Consider the following 14,789-nt stretch of genomic DNA (forward strand, 5'->3'; position numbering starts at 1 on the left):
CCTGTAATAGCATTAGAGGCAGAGAATCCCAGTGGAGAGAGGGGAACCGGCCAGGCAGAGACAGCAAGGGCGGTTCGTTGCTCCAGAGCATTTCCGTTCACCTTCACACTCCTGGGCCAGACTACACTCAATCATATGACCTACTGAAGATATGAGTCTTCAGTAAAGATTTAAAGGTTGAGACCAAGTCTGCGTCTCTCACATCGGTAGGCAGACCATTCCATAAAAATTGAGCTCTATAGGAGAAAGCCCTGCCTCCAGCTGTTTGCTTAGAAATTCTAGGGACAATTGGGAGGCCTGCATTTTGTGACCGTAGCGTACGTGTAGGTATGTACGGCAGGACCAAATTGGAAAGATAGGTAGGAGCAAGCCCATGTAATGCTTTGTAAGTTAGCAGTAAAACCTTGAAATCCGCCCTTGCCTTAACGGGAAGCCAGTGTAGGGAGGCTAGCACTGGAGTAATATGATCACATTTTTTTGTTCTAGTCAGGATTCTAGCAGCCGTATTTAGCACTAACTGAAGTTTATTTAGTGCTTTATCCGGGTAGCCGGAAAGTAGAGCATTGCAGTAATGAATTTTTCTGCATAATTTTTGGACGGAAAGTTTCTGATTTTTGCAATGTTACGTAGATGGAAAAAAGCTGTCCTTGAAACAGCCTTGATATGTTCGTTCAAAAGAGAGATCAGGGTCCAGAGTAACGCCGAGGTCCTTCACAGTTTTATTTGAAACAACTGTACAACCATCAAGATGAATTATCAGATTCAACAGAAGATCTCTTTGTTTCTTGGGACCTAGAACAAGCATCTCTGTTTTGTCCGAGTTTAAAAGTAGAAAGTTTGCAGCCATCCACTTCCTTATGTCTGAAACACAGGCTTCTAGCTAGGGCAATTTTGGGGCTTCACCATATTTCATTGAAATGTACGGCTGTGGGTGATCCGCATAGCAGTGAAAGTTAACTTTATGTTTTTGAATGACATCCCCAAGAGGTAAAATATATAGCGAAAACAGAGGTCCTAAAACGGAACCTTGAGGAACACCGAAATTTACAGTTGATTTGTCAGAGGACAAACCATTCACAGAGACAAACTGATATCTTTCCAACAGATAAGATCTAAACCAGATCAGAACTTGTCCGTGTAGACCAATTTGGTTTCCAATCTCTCCAAAAGAATGTGGTGATCAATGGTATCAAAAACAGCACTAAGGTCTAGGAGCATGAGTACAGATGCAGAGCCTCAGTCTGACGCCATTAAAAGGTAATTTACCACCTTCACAAGTGCAGTCTCAGTGCTATGATGGGGTCTAAAACCAGACTGAAGCATTTTGTATACATTGTTTGTCTTCAGGAAGGCAGTGAGTTGCTGCGCAACAGCTTTTTCAAAACATTTTGAGAGGAATGGAAGATTCGATATAGGCCGATAGTTTTTTATATTTTCTGGGTCAAAGTTTGGCTTTTTCAAGAGGGGCATTATTACTGCCACTTTTAGTGAGTTTGGTACACATCCGGTGGATAGAGAGACGCACAGGAAGCAGCTCTTTCAGTAGTTTAGTTGGAATAGGGTCCAGTATGCAGCTTGAAGGTTTAGAGGCCATGATTATTTTCATCATTGTGTCAAGAGATATAGTACTAAAAGACTTGAGTGTCTCACTTGATCCTAGGTCCTGGCAGAGTTGTGCAGACTCAGGACAACTGACCTTTGGAGGAATACGCAGATTTAAAGAGGAGTCCGTAATTTGCTTTCTAATGATCATGATCTTTTCCTCAAAGAAGTTAATGAATTTATTACTGCTGAAGTGAAAGCCATCCTCTCTTGGGGAACGCTGCTTTTTAGTTAGCTTTGCCACAGTATCAAAAATACATTTCAGATTGTTCTTATTTTCCTGAATTAAGTTTGAAAAATAGGATGATCGAGCAGCAGTGAGGGCTCTTCGATACTGCACGGTACTGTCTTTCCAAGCTAGTTGGAAGACTTCCAGTTTGGTGTGGCGCCATTTCCGTTCCAATTTTCTGGAAGCTTGCTTCAGAGCTCGGGTATTTTCTGTATACCAGGGATCTAGTTTCTTATGACAAATGTTTTTAGTTTTTAGGGGTGCAACTGCATCTAGGGTATTGCACAAGGTTAAATTGAGTTCCTCATTTAGGTGGTTAACTGATTTTTGTCCTCTGACGTCCTTGCAAACCATGATCCATTTTGTATTCTAGATGAGTCAAATGTAATGGAGTCCATTGCCCATTTTGTAAATGGCTGCTGTTCATACAAGGATTTGTACCCCTTTCAAGGTCGTACGCCTATGTTTGGGCAGACACTGAAATTTGCAAATGTGTTTCCCTATATTAATCAAAACTAGACATTCGGGGACAATTTAAAATAAAATGGCATGGCATGGTGCCCCAATTGATTTTGTTATAATGTTTGTGTCTCTCAGAAAGCATAGAAATATGGAATAAGCCTTGGAAAAATGTGTATTGGCGGAAATTAGCTTTAAAACTGAAAATTGTCACTGAAGCCAAGAGGGACGCTACAATTGTGGTCGGACACAGCGCTATTGCCACTGCTGCTGAATAAAATTCTAGATTGTTGCCAGCACAAAAAAATAACAAATTAAAACATTTGCTTTTACATTTCTGCTGAGATGCACTTTTAAGATCAGAGTGACAAGTTACAACAAGTTACATATCTTCCTCAGATTGTCAACAGATCGTCAGAGAAACTTCCAAGGTATAGCTAGCTTGTAATCCTGGAAGGGTAGCCAACCCATTGAGATAGATGGAGAACTCTAGTGTCCAAAAGCCAGTTTTAGTATGGGCAGCGCCAATTGAGGACTTTCACCATTTTGAAGTAGTCAACTGGGTGAGACTTCCTATGGGTTAAGGAAGGATCACATAATTCTATCCAGGTCATCAGGAGGGATCAGTCAATAAATTATTCCCTTGAGTAAACATTCCATAACTGCAGTTTGGAAGTAAATCACCAACCTTGGCTTTATATCTGTTCAAAGAACACACTCCAGGTGGCAGTATGCACCCTTTCAGTTTGTTTACCAACTCATAAAAGCAGTAGAAGAAAGAATTGACTACTTCAAAATGGAGATGGTCTCAATGGCGCTGCCCATGCTCTCACTGACGCCATAATGGAACAGATACAGCGTTGCGTCCTCTAACACTATCTCTAATGACTGGTTGGTTGTTTAGCAACAAAACCGATGTGTTCGCAACTATGCGGCAAAACAGACCAGGTTGGCTTAGATTGTTGACAACATGTAAGCTGTATTTCATCTTCAATGTTTATTGAAAACATATACATTTGCACAATGAGCACTTGTTGTCTGACTGATACATCGTTACAGTTGTTGGTTAGCTAGCTAGCAAATGTTAGCCATATTAGCATTGACATGAAATCAGTCAAAACACGACATATCAAGAACAAGATGAAATTAGCTTAAACGAGCCACTTATGATTCCCCACTTGGCAGTTTCTTGTCATTCTTGCTAGAAATCTGTCCATCCAGAATCACAACAACACACTGACTTCTGCCCCATGGAAGCGCGCACATCATTTTCGTTACGTTGTCAGCTAACCCAACTATGACGCAACCCTATTAATAGATGTCTGTAATCATTGTTTTATATAAGATACAGTAACGTTACACTAGCTAAATCATTTTGGGGGTTAATTTAGAATTGGCTGGTGACGTTATTGGGATCAAATGAAACTGTCCTTGATTTTCTGATGAGTGTCAAAGGAATAATTACATTTTCATGCATTTTGGAATAGAATGTTTTTTTTTTTGTCCTCAGAAGTGACCTTCTCAGTCATTCAACAAAAAAATCCCCCTCTGCCACCTCTGCCACCTACTGCCACACTGCTATTGTTCTGGAATGTGCTTTTATCTTTATTAGTCTTATTTACAAATCATAAAGTCTAACCTCGTAGAGAAGACTGCATTTTGTATGAAGAGACAGATAATAAAATCAGGTCTGGAGGTTGTGTAATTATGTATTTTAACAACCTCTTTGTCTTTTGATTCCAATAGGAAACAACTCTTTGATTGCATTTCAAGCTGAGAGATGTTGCTTAGAGGCACATCCTGTGGTGCTAGTAGTTAAATTCTCGCCAAACTAGACTTGTTTTTGTACAATAAGTCATTCCACTCAAGTCGAGTTGCCCCAAAGATCATTGTTATTTCCACCCGAATATCTTGGAATCGTTTTGGCTTTGTTTGCATCCGTGGCAAAATAGTGTTTTTATTAGACGTTGGTTATATACCACTGCATCTAGTTGAGCTCTGTTCGATATCTCTTTCATCCGGGGTGAGGTGATCACAAGTTCCATTGTCCAGTGCCGAGCCTCCTGCGGGTGGAAACGCCTCATTTTTTTAAACCTTTGACCTGCCCACAGCCTCTTGTACACTGGCGGGACTCCACTTCCCACAGGAAGTCCTGAGGAAAATAATGGGCTGGGCTGTGTTCTCCCTCCAAGTGTTTACTTCCTGTCCGAATGCCTTTGGTGTGAGAAGTGAAGGAACAGACAGACTGTGATACTAGCCCTAACTGGGCTTTGTTGTAGTCACCACATAGGCTAAGCCTACTTCTAGGGTTGCTTTGTCCACCAATTGTCTATGGTTTGAAGGCTGTAATTGTGAAACAGTCATTTGTTTGAAACATATGTCTTGTGATTGTGTCTTCAGCATTTCCAGACAAGTGTCTTGTCTGTACATTAGGGAGTTATTTTTTTAATTTTTTTTTTACTGTATCAATGATGAAAACATATATTTAGGTGTGACTATAAGCACAGCACACTTACAGTACCAATGTGTTTTCCCCTAGAGATCTAACAGCTGATTTGCCTTTGATTTGTTTCCAGTTGCCTCCAAGGAGGTATATCGAACAGTGTTCAGGCAAGGAGGCTACTTATGTTATTGTGATTCTGCTAAAGACCAGTTAAGGCTATATCTTACATTATGCTTTTACAGCCTAGTCTAGCAGTACATTTTTATGTTTTCTACAGTGAACGTGGAGGGAGTGTTAATCACTTTAATATAATGAAAGGGAAAAGGGATGTTGTGTCCCCTTGTGCTATTTTGTTGTTTTCTGAGAGGAATGAGCGGTGTAGTACTTTGTTTCTATACTTTGTACTGAGGTAGGTTTTGCTAGGTAACATGTGTTTTCTTGACTGGATGGGATCGGAGCAAACAAGGTAATAATTCCTTTGCGGTCGTAAAAGTAGTGGGGAAAAGGAAAACAAAGTATAACCTTGAGGTATTTATTGTTTTCTTGTGAGAGAAATAAGGGATTCAGCACTTTACATACTTTGATGAAGTGAAGTACTTGTTTTCAAGGTGGAAGCTACACTGCTAGGTCCTGGAATACAGTGGGGCAAAAAAAGTATTTAGTCAGCCCCCAATTGTGCAAGTTCTCCCACTTCAAAAGTAATTTTCATCATAGGTACACTTCAACTATGAGAGACAAAACATTTTTAAAAATCCAGAAAATCACATTGTAGGATTTTTTATGAATTTATTTGAAAATTATGGTGGAAAATAAGTATTTGGTTACCTACAAACAAGCAAGATTTCTGGCTCTCACAGACCTCACAAAATATAACTTTTTGGTAAAAACTCAACTCGTCGTGTTTGGAGGACAAAGAATGCTGAGTTGCATCCAAAGAACACCATACCTACTGTGAAGCATGGGGGTGGAAACATCATGCTTTGGGGCTGTTTTCCTGCAAAGGGACCAGGACGACTGATCCGTGTAAAGGAAAGAATGAATGGGGCCATGTATCGTGAGATTTTGAGTGAAAACCTCCTTCCATCAGCAAGGGCATTGAAGATGAAACGTGGCTGGGTCTTTCAGTATGACAATGATCCCAAACACACCGCCCGGGCAACGAAGGAGTGGCTTCGTAAGAAGCATTTCAAGGTCCTAGAGTGGGCCTAGCCAGTCTCCAGATCTCAACCCCATAGAAAATCTTTGGAGGGAGTTGAAAGTCTGTGTTGCCCAGCAACAGCCCCAAAACATCACTGCTCTAGAGGAGATCTGCATGGAGGAATGGGCCAAAATACCAGCAACAGTGTGTGAAAACCTTGTGAAGACTTACAGAAAACGTTTGACCTCTGTCATTGCCAACAAAGGGTATATAACAAAGTATTGAGATAAACTTTTGTTATTGACCAAATACTTATTTTCCACCATAATTTGCAAATCAATTCATAAAAAATCCTACAATGTGATTTTCTGGATTTTTTTTCTCATTTTGTCTGTCATTCTTGACGTGTACCTATGATGAAAATTACAGGCCTCTCTTATATTTTGAAGTGGGAGAACTTGCACAATTGGTGGCTGACTAAATACTTTGTTGCCCCACTGTATGTGGTCTCAGGAGAGGTTTATGTCCAGACTCTGTGTCTGCTATGTCCAGCAGGAGGTCCAGGTCATGGCCACTCACTCCTGACCTTTCACCCTGGACACAGCCTGTCCTTTCCACTTCACTAATCTTTCGCTCTACCCCTTTATCCAAACATACAAACAGACACACGTGCTCTCATTACGTATTCCTCTCTCCACACTGTGCTAACCCATCCAACTACCTCATCACCATACTGTTATTTATTTGATATATTTTTCACCTTTGCACCCCAGTATCTCTACTTCCACACTCATCTTCTGCACATCTATCACTCCAGTGTTTAATTGCTATATTGCCAGTATGGCCTATTTATTGCCTTACCTCCCTTATCCTACCTCATTTTCACACACTGTATACAGACTTTTTCTATTGTATTATTGACCTCATGTTTGTTTATTCCATGTGTAACTGTGTTGTTGTTTGTGTCGCACTGCTTTGCTGTATCTTGGCCAGGTCACAGTTGTAAATGAGAACTTGTTCTCAACTAGCCTACCTGGTTAAATAAAGGTGAAATAAATAAAACACATTTTTTAAATCTTGTCGAATCCCCAGGGACCATTATTTTTCTGACCAGGGCTCAGTCCAATAGCAGGCAGCCCCAACCCTGTGATCAACACCCCCCACTCGGACAGGAAGGAAAGGGCGATGCTAACAACAAATTGAAAAAGAAACGGAGAGAGAGCAGCGCAGCGCAGCCACTTGTTTCAGAGGGAACTCACACAGTCAAGCCTCCACAGCGGACAGAACTCCAACCACTACAAGGAAACATAATGGAATGCTGGGTGGACCTTGTGCTACCCCTGAGCAGGAGATGATAACGAACCACAGCTTGGAGGAGAAACGCACACAGAGAGCCTTGGTCAGGGGAGGAGGAGGAGAGGGGGAGCACAGGTAAGGATAACAGAGGAGCAAAGGGGGGAGAGGAAGAGAGACTGTGACGAGAGGATGAGTCGAGACTGAGGAGGTAAGGAGACACAGAGGAGTAAAGAGTGGAAAGGAGGGAAGACTGGTAATCTCTTCAGAGAAGAAGAGATTGAGAAGGGATACCAATGAGAGGAAGGTAACGGAGGCCCTATTTGGGGAAGAGAAACAGAGGAGAGGAATTGGGAAGAGAGTCGAGGAGAGGGGGAAAGATGGACAGGGAATGAGAGGAAGGGAGTAGGAGGCTTCTCCACAACAGTGTGTGTTTGTTTGCGTGTGTTGATGAAAGGTGAGTTTGTTCATGCCTAGCAGCCAACCGTTGGGGTAATCACGGCTGAGGAGCCTGTAGAGGTTTGCAGGGAGGGTGGCACAGATGCTGGAGTTTGATATATATATATATATATATATTTATTTAAACATTTTGTCAGATCCAAGAAGCACGTTCAGTTTGCCTTGTCTCAGTCAAGTGGTGGTGCTTTAGGTTGAGTGTAGGGAGACACTTTGTTATCTTGACTTTTTCAATTTCATTTATTCAGACCATCAGTTGTATTATTGCTGTACTTTGTCTAACAATAGCTTTTTCATTGTGCTCAGGCGTCTTATAACCGTCACAGCGATCCTTCTATTTTACGGCACTGTTAAGCTAAACGAGAAGGGCTTTGTGTGAATGGTAATGAAGTGGATTATTTAATTATCTCTATGTCTTTGTCCCTATGACTTGGCCTGTTATTTGTGCTGCTCCAGATGTTTCCTGTAGGATGTCACTGATTCCTTCCTTATTCCCCTTGTCCCCTTGTTAAAGGTCATCCTTCATGAAAGGACAATACTTCTAAAAGCCTATATCTGCATTAGGTATTTCTGTAAAACAATAATGCTATAATTCATGAACCCGCTGTCAACCAGGTTTTTGACTTCTAGAGAGTATAGATCGATCGGCCTGCTAACCATTTTCAGAAATACCTAAAATATTGACATTGTTGTGTATTATAATATCCACTTATATAGGCTACTAGTGCTCCCTCAGCTTTCTCGTTACAGTTCCAACGCAAGGTCATGGTGAGTGTGTACCCATCTTATTAACTGGTGTGTATTCCTCCGGCACCACTTTGGTTCCACTTGAGTAGCCGTGTTAACCATTAGCATTTTCATGGGCTGGTGGGTCTGTCAGTGTGTAGCAGCCTAGACCCATGTCCTCAGTTGTAGTGTAGGCGGTTATGTATACTGCTGTGCTGAGGTAAGGCTTTGGAAGCAAAAGTGCTTGGCTGTGCTCTGTCCGAGACCTTGTGTCAGCATGGAGCTAACTCTCCCTCACTCCAGTCTACACTCTAGAATCTCATTTAGGGACTCACGCTACGGTAAGGCTGGGCGATATGGCCAACATATCACAGTCTTTTTCAAATTTATGATGGTATTTGATGTTTTTGAATAATACAAGTTCTACATTTGCTTCAGGAGTAGTGCATAACCCAACACATACATTCAGATTGATTTCACCGGGTCTTTTTCCATTATTATTGTTTTATACTGTTCCTTTAAACATTTTCATAAATTTCCTGCACTCGCTTGAAATCTTGAAATTCACTTGAAATGTCCACACTGCCACGTAGGGCTGCACGACATGGGCAAAAAATGGAGGCCTTTGTTGCCAAATGTTCCGATTTGACTTGCAATTTAGATCAATACACTTGGGTGAACTGTTGGAATCATGGAAATATAATTAGTATTATAATTCTATAATTAGAATATAATTGTTGGCAGTTTGAACACAGTGTTGTTTGACATGACAGCGACTGAACATTCCAGGGAGGAATTATTCTGACAGGGTAGGAACCAAAGTATTGATCAGTGTTTGCTAGGGGACCTTATAATCTTTGGCTACATTAAATGTTTTCTCTTAGCTACTTCATATAGCTAACATATTCATGCTTTGCCTATTCCCCTTTGATTTAGAAGATACTGTTGCACAAACAACGTGCTGATTTAGGCTTAGTCATGCATTTCACATGACTAGGTAAGGGCGCAGCCATGGGTGGGCATAAGCTCACCGACTTGAGAGCCATGCCCACCCATTAGGGAGCCAGGCCCAACCAATCAGAATGAGTTTTTCCCCACTAAAGAACTTTATTACAACCAGAAACACTCCTCAGTTTCATCGGTTGCCCGGGTGGCTGGTCTCAGATGATCCCACAGGTGAAGAAGCTGGATCTGGAGGTCTTGGGCTGGTGTGGTTACATGTGGTCTGTGGTTGTGAGGCCGGTACTGACAAATTCTCTAAAACAATGTTGGAGGCAGCTTATGGTAGAGAAATTAACATTCAATTCTCTAGCAACAGCTCTCGTGGACATTCCTGCAGTCAGCATGCCAATTGCAGGCTCCCTAAAAACTTGAGACATCTGTGGCATTGTGTTGTGTGACAAAACTGCACATTTTAGAGTGGCCTTTTACTGTCCTCAGCACAAGATGCAGCTGTGTAATGATCATGCTGTTTAATCAGCTTCTTGATATGCCACACCTGTCAGGTGGAGGGATTATCTTGGCAAGGGAGAAATGTTCACAAACAGGGATATAAACAAATCTGTGCACAAAATTTGAGAGAAATTAGCTTTTTGTACGTATGGAGAATTTCTTGGATCTTTTATTTCAGTTCATGAAACATGGGACCAACACTTTACATGTTGCGTTTATATTTTTGTTCAGTATAGATAGCCAGCTAAATAGTAATTAGCATTAGCAGCTAGCTTTAGCGGCTAAGGCGATTTAGCCATAACTTTCTAAGAAAAGAAAAACTAGCTGTTTGCAGATGTAAAACCTTTTTTTTTTTTTTTTGCGTTTGTGGATTTATATTAAGAAGAAAAGCAGAAACAACATCGTCGTCATCCACATTGTTACACTGACCCTGAAGACTCATCGTAAGTGTCTCGTGGTCAAGCAACTACAAATAAGCTCCTTGAATGACAGGGCGGGGCTAGGTCTGTGTGGAAAGTGGCATGGAGAGAGAGCGGAGTACTATAAAAATGGATGTTACAACAGCGTATCACATTTAACAAACCAAACATTCCAATACCATTCTAGAAGGTAAAGTAAAAACCCAAACCGGTCCGTGCATCAATACCGGTATATAGTCAAATACAGTACACTGCCCAGCCGTACACTACGGCCATTACTGCTGTTTATGCTGTCACTGACCAATGTAGCCTAGCTGTCGTAGTAAGCAACAATTTCGATAATTGTTTTGGGGGGGTAGGTAATCAAACGGCCGTGGTCTCAATTGTGGAGTATGTTCTTTTCCAAAGGGATACAAATGGGCCTAGATGGGGAGGGTTGGGGGTGTTGCAGAGAGGTAGAGGTATTGAGGGTTGGATGTGTGACGTGTGTGGGTCTCTCTAGAAATTCCAATGCTTTTATGGTAATTATAATCACGGAGAATTGATCAGTGAGGTATGGCTGGAATGCCGAGAGGGGGAGGGCCACTTCATGTGGCACATAGGCATGTCATTAAAGGAAATACAATGTGTGTGAATGTAGGCTGTCAGCATGTCACACAGACACATACCACTGGGAGAACCTTTAAAACCTTTCCGAGCGCTAACGTGCTAACCTGTTTGCACTTTCATAATGAGAAATACCTCAGCAAAGCTGTCTGATCCAAGGTCAGTTGTGTATGTTAACCTGATACACACACACACTGCAATAGAAGTTAAGTCATTTGGACTAAGGGCTCATGCCTGTAAAGGCAGTTGTCAGCAGCGCCATAACAATAACAACAAAACAATTCATCACTAGGTACAACACAGTACTACTGAATAAGATGGCGATGCTGACTGCTTTTTTGTGGCTATTTTTGCGTTAATTATTACTTTGTTTGCTCAGAATGTTCTTGCAATAATGTCCTATGGCCGACAAACACTTCTGGATCATGAATAGGAAGCTACATACTTATTTCTCAGTCTCCCAGATCTGGAATACTATATTCCCTCCTTTGTTCCCCACATAGCGGGCTTACCTGTTGCTGCTGACCAAGATGACTGAAGGCAATGCCAGCGATGGTGAAGAGGAAGGAAAGTGGGTCTCCAAGCTAGGCTGAAAAGACAGGCTACATGGCCTCCTTATCCTGATGGCTAATGTCCAATCACTGGAAAATAAACTTGGAACTCAGAGCAAGGCTTCAATCGTAGAGGGACATCAGGGAATGCTGTGTCTTTGTTTATTCAGAGACATGGCTTACGAACGATACACTCGACTCTGGTTGAAAAGCAGACTGCTTTTCCATTTTCCATGTAGATTGAATGCTGGTTCTGGTAATAGTAGGAGGGAGGGGTATGTTTCCTCAACAACAAAATAACTCAAGCTCCTCTTCACCCAAACTGGAGTTTCTGATGCTTAATATGCCGACCCCACTATATGCTGAGGGGATTAACATGGGTTATTATCACACCTTTGTACATACCGCCACAAGCAAACATCAAGGCGACACTCAGCGAATTGTACAAGATCATGAATTAATCCTCTAACCCAGAGGCAGTCTTTATTTATTTATTTATTTATTATTTTTAAAATGTAATCCTCCACCTCTTCTTCTTCTTCTTCTTCGGAGGACAAATATATTTTTTACAGCTTTTTTGCTACGTATACATACATTTTACACACATGGTACTTTTATATAAAAAGCCACATTACAATAATACATTACCAAACATCTTCTTCAAAATATCCCCAACATGTTTCTGCCGCACAATAAAAAAAATAAAAAACCGCTCTGGACCATGTAGACCGAGTATAAAACATTATGAACTCCTGCTCTCTCCATGCCAGACTAACCAGGTGAATCCAATGAAAGCTATGATCCATTTATTGATGTCACGTGTTAAATCCACTTCAATCAGTGTAGATGAAGGGGAGGAGACAGGTTAAAGAATCATTTGAAAGCCTGTGTCTAGAACTGCACCGCTGCTGGGTTTTTCACGCTCAACAGTTCCCGGTGTGTATCAAGAATGGTCCACCACCCAAAGCTTCAACATTGAAGAGTTACCATATGATAATTTATCTCTGTCTTCTGGCAATAACACAAGTTATATGTATGAATCACATTTTCCCTCAGCATGTGGAGCACCAAACTATTTTTGGTGCCGGGTGGCGAGGTGAAATTGCTTACAGCCTCTTTAGGAGCGTCTGTTTGCGGACCCTGGGAGGGCAATTAATTGTTCTGTTGGTTAGTGCAGCTACAGTGAGTGCCTTCAGAATGTATTCACACCCCTTGACTCTTTCCACATTTTGTTGTTACACAATGATTTAATTGTATTTTTTTCTGTCAGCGATCTACACAAATTACTCTGTCAAATTGGAAGTAAAATTCTAACATTTGTAAAATATTAATGAAAAATAAAACACTCATATTTAACCCCCTGAGTCAATATACAGTACCAGACAAAAGTTTGGACACACCTACTCATTCCAAGGTTTTTCTTATTAGGATAAGTGCCATGGGATCTTTAGTGACCGCAGAGAGTCAGGACACCTGTTTAACGTCCCACCCGGAAGACAGCACCCTACACAAGGCAATGTCCTCAATCACTGCCCTGGGGTGTTAGGTATTTTTAGTTGTTTTTTTGACCAGAGGAAAGAGTTCCTCCTACTGGCCCTCCAACACCACATCCAGCAGCATCTGGTCTCCCATCTAGGGACTGACCAGGACCAAACCTGCTTAGCTTCAGAAGCAAGCCAGCAGTGGGTCCTCAGGACATGAAGTTAATTACTTTGCCACAATTTTTTTGCAGTGTTACGTTAGTGCCTTATTGCAAACAGGAGGCATGTTTTTTTATATTTTTTATTCTGTACAGGCTTCGTTCTTTTCACTCTGTCATTTCAGTTAGTATTGTGGAATAAATACAATGTTGTTGATCCATCCTCAGTTGTCTCCTATCACAGCCATTAAACTCGGTAAGAGTTTTAAAATCACCATTAGCCTCATGGTGAAATCCCTGAGCGGTTTCCTTCCTCTCCTGCAACTGAGTTAGTATCTTTGTAGTGACTGGGTGTATTGATGCACAATCCAAAGTGTAATTAATAACTTCACCTGTCTGCTTTTAATTTTTTTTTACCCATCTACCAATAAGTGCCCTTCTTTGTGAGGCATTGGAAAGCCTCCCTGGTCTTTTGTGGTTGAATCTGTGTTTGAAATTCACTACTCAACTGAAGGACCTTAATTGTATGTGTGGGTTACAGAGATGAGGTAGTCAATCAAAAATCATGTTATACACTATTATTGCACACAGAGTGAGTCCATGCAACTTATTATGTGACTTGTTAAGAACATTTTTACTCCTTAACTTATTTAGGCTTGACATAACAAAGAGGTTGAATACTCATTGACATTTCAGCTTTTCATTTTTAATTAATTTGAAAATAATTCTAAAAACATAATTCCACTTTGACGTTATGGGGCATTGTGTTTAGGCCAGTGACACGCAATCTCAATTGAATCCATTTTAAATGCAGGCTGTAACACAACAAAATGTAGAAAAAGTCAATGGGTGTGAATACTTTCTGAAGGCACTGTATGAGATAAATAGGCTGCATAGCTACTGCGCTGAATTGTTTGCCTCTCCTGTACTTTATGAAGGTTGTAGTTGTACTGGCTTAATTCTGCCTTAGTGATGGCTGAACAATGTTGCCCTCTTCATTTGGTGGATTTAGTACACATTTCCACAGTGCAAACACAGAGGTTTCAGTCAAGCATAGTCCCGAGTACAAAACCCACTGTACTGTAGGTCTAATACTTTTTTACAATGGGGACAGTGGCAACAAGACCTTTACCTTGAGTTAATAGCTCAGACACAGATTGGGGACAACCTTTATAAGGTCACTCACTATCGTAGGCTTTTATATTACACCTGACCAGATATCATTTTGGTATGTGGCACTCTTGTATGTGTGAAGGTTTCACCATATGGGGAACATATAGTCCTACATGATTTTTTTTTTTTTTGCTGGTTTAGGCTAGATATGACATGTCTATAGTAATGATAATGTATCTCTACCAGTGGAGGCTCCTCAGAGGAGGAGTAACTGATTAAAACACCATGGTGTAGCTGGAGTCCTCCTCTGGGTTCATTGACGTCAATACAAAATTACAAAACCTAGGAGGCTCATGAGAGATTTTTTTGTTGTTGGGGTGAATGGAACATGATTGACAGTTATCCAATATGCTGTAATAAAAATAAGGCCATGCTCATTAAAAAAAACATCGATATTGCTGAGAAATTATATTAAACTGAAAAGGTAAGGCTTTGATTTCAAACCTTTTAGACTTAAAGTCCGCTGTTTTGAGACCTGCATGGTTCTGTCCAGATGATAAAACTATTTTTATCATCCAGATATTTTATAATATTTTATAATTATTAGATGACGCTTACCTGACACACTTGTCTAAATTAATGGTTAATGTGAAAGAAACGCTA

At 40.9% G+C, this 14,789-nt stretch overlaps 1 protein-coding gene across 9 annotated transcripts in view; it reads left to right on the forward strand.

Moving 5' to 3' along the window:
* The window catches only part of LOC110523629 (colorectal mutant cancer protein), a 124,638-nt gene that overhangs the window by 37,009 nt on the left and 72,840 nt on the right, over positions 1 to 14,789 (forward strand). For 2 of the 9 annotated variants that reach the window (XM_090234536.1, XM_090234538.1), the window contains exon 1: positions 6,964 to 7,302. The exons of the other annotated variants lie outside the window; for them this stretch is intronic. The gene's annotated coding sequence lies outside the window, so the exon portion shown is untranslated. Of the gene's footprint in view, positions 1 to 6,963; positions 7,303 to 14,789 lie in introns of those variants that run through there. 9 annotated transcript variants of the gene reach the window in all.

The sequence above is a fragment of the Oncorhynchus mykiss genome, chromosome 5 (assembly GCF_057628025.1).
Source record: "Oncorhynchus mykiss isolate SJ-2025 chromosome 5, ASM5762802v1, whole genome shotgun sequence".
Taxonomy (NCBI): Eukaryota; Metazoa; Chordata; class Actinopteri; order Salmoniformes; family Salmonidae; genus Oncorhynchus; species Oncorhynchus mykiss.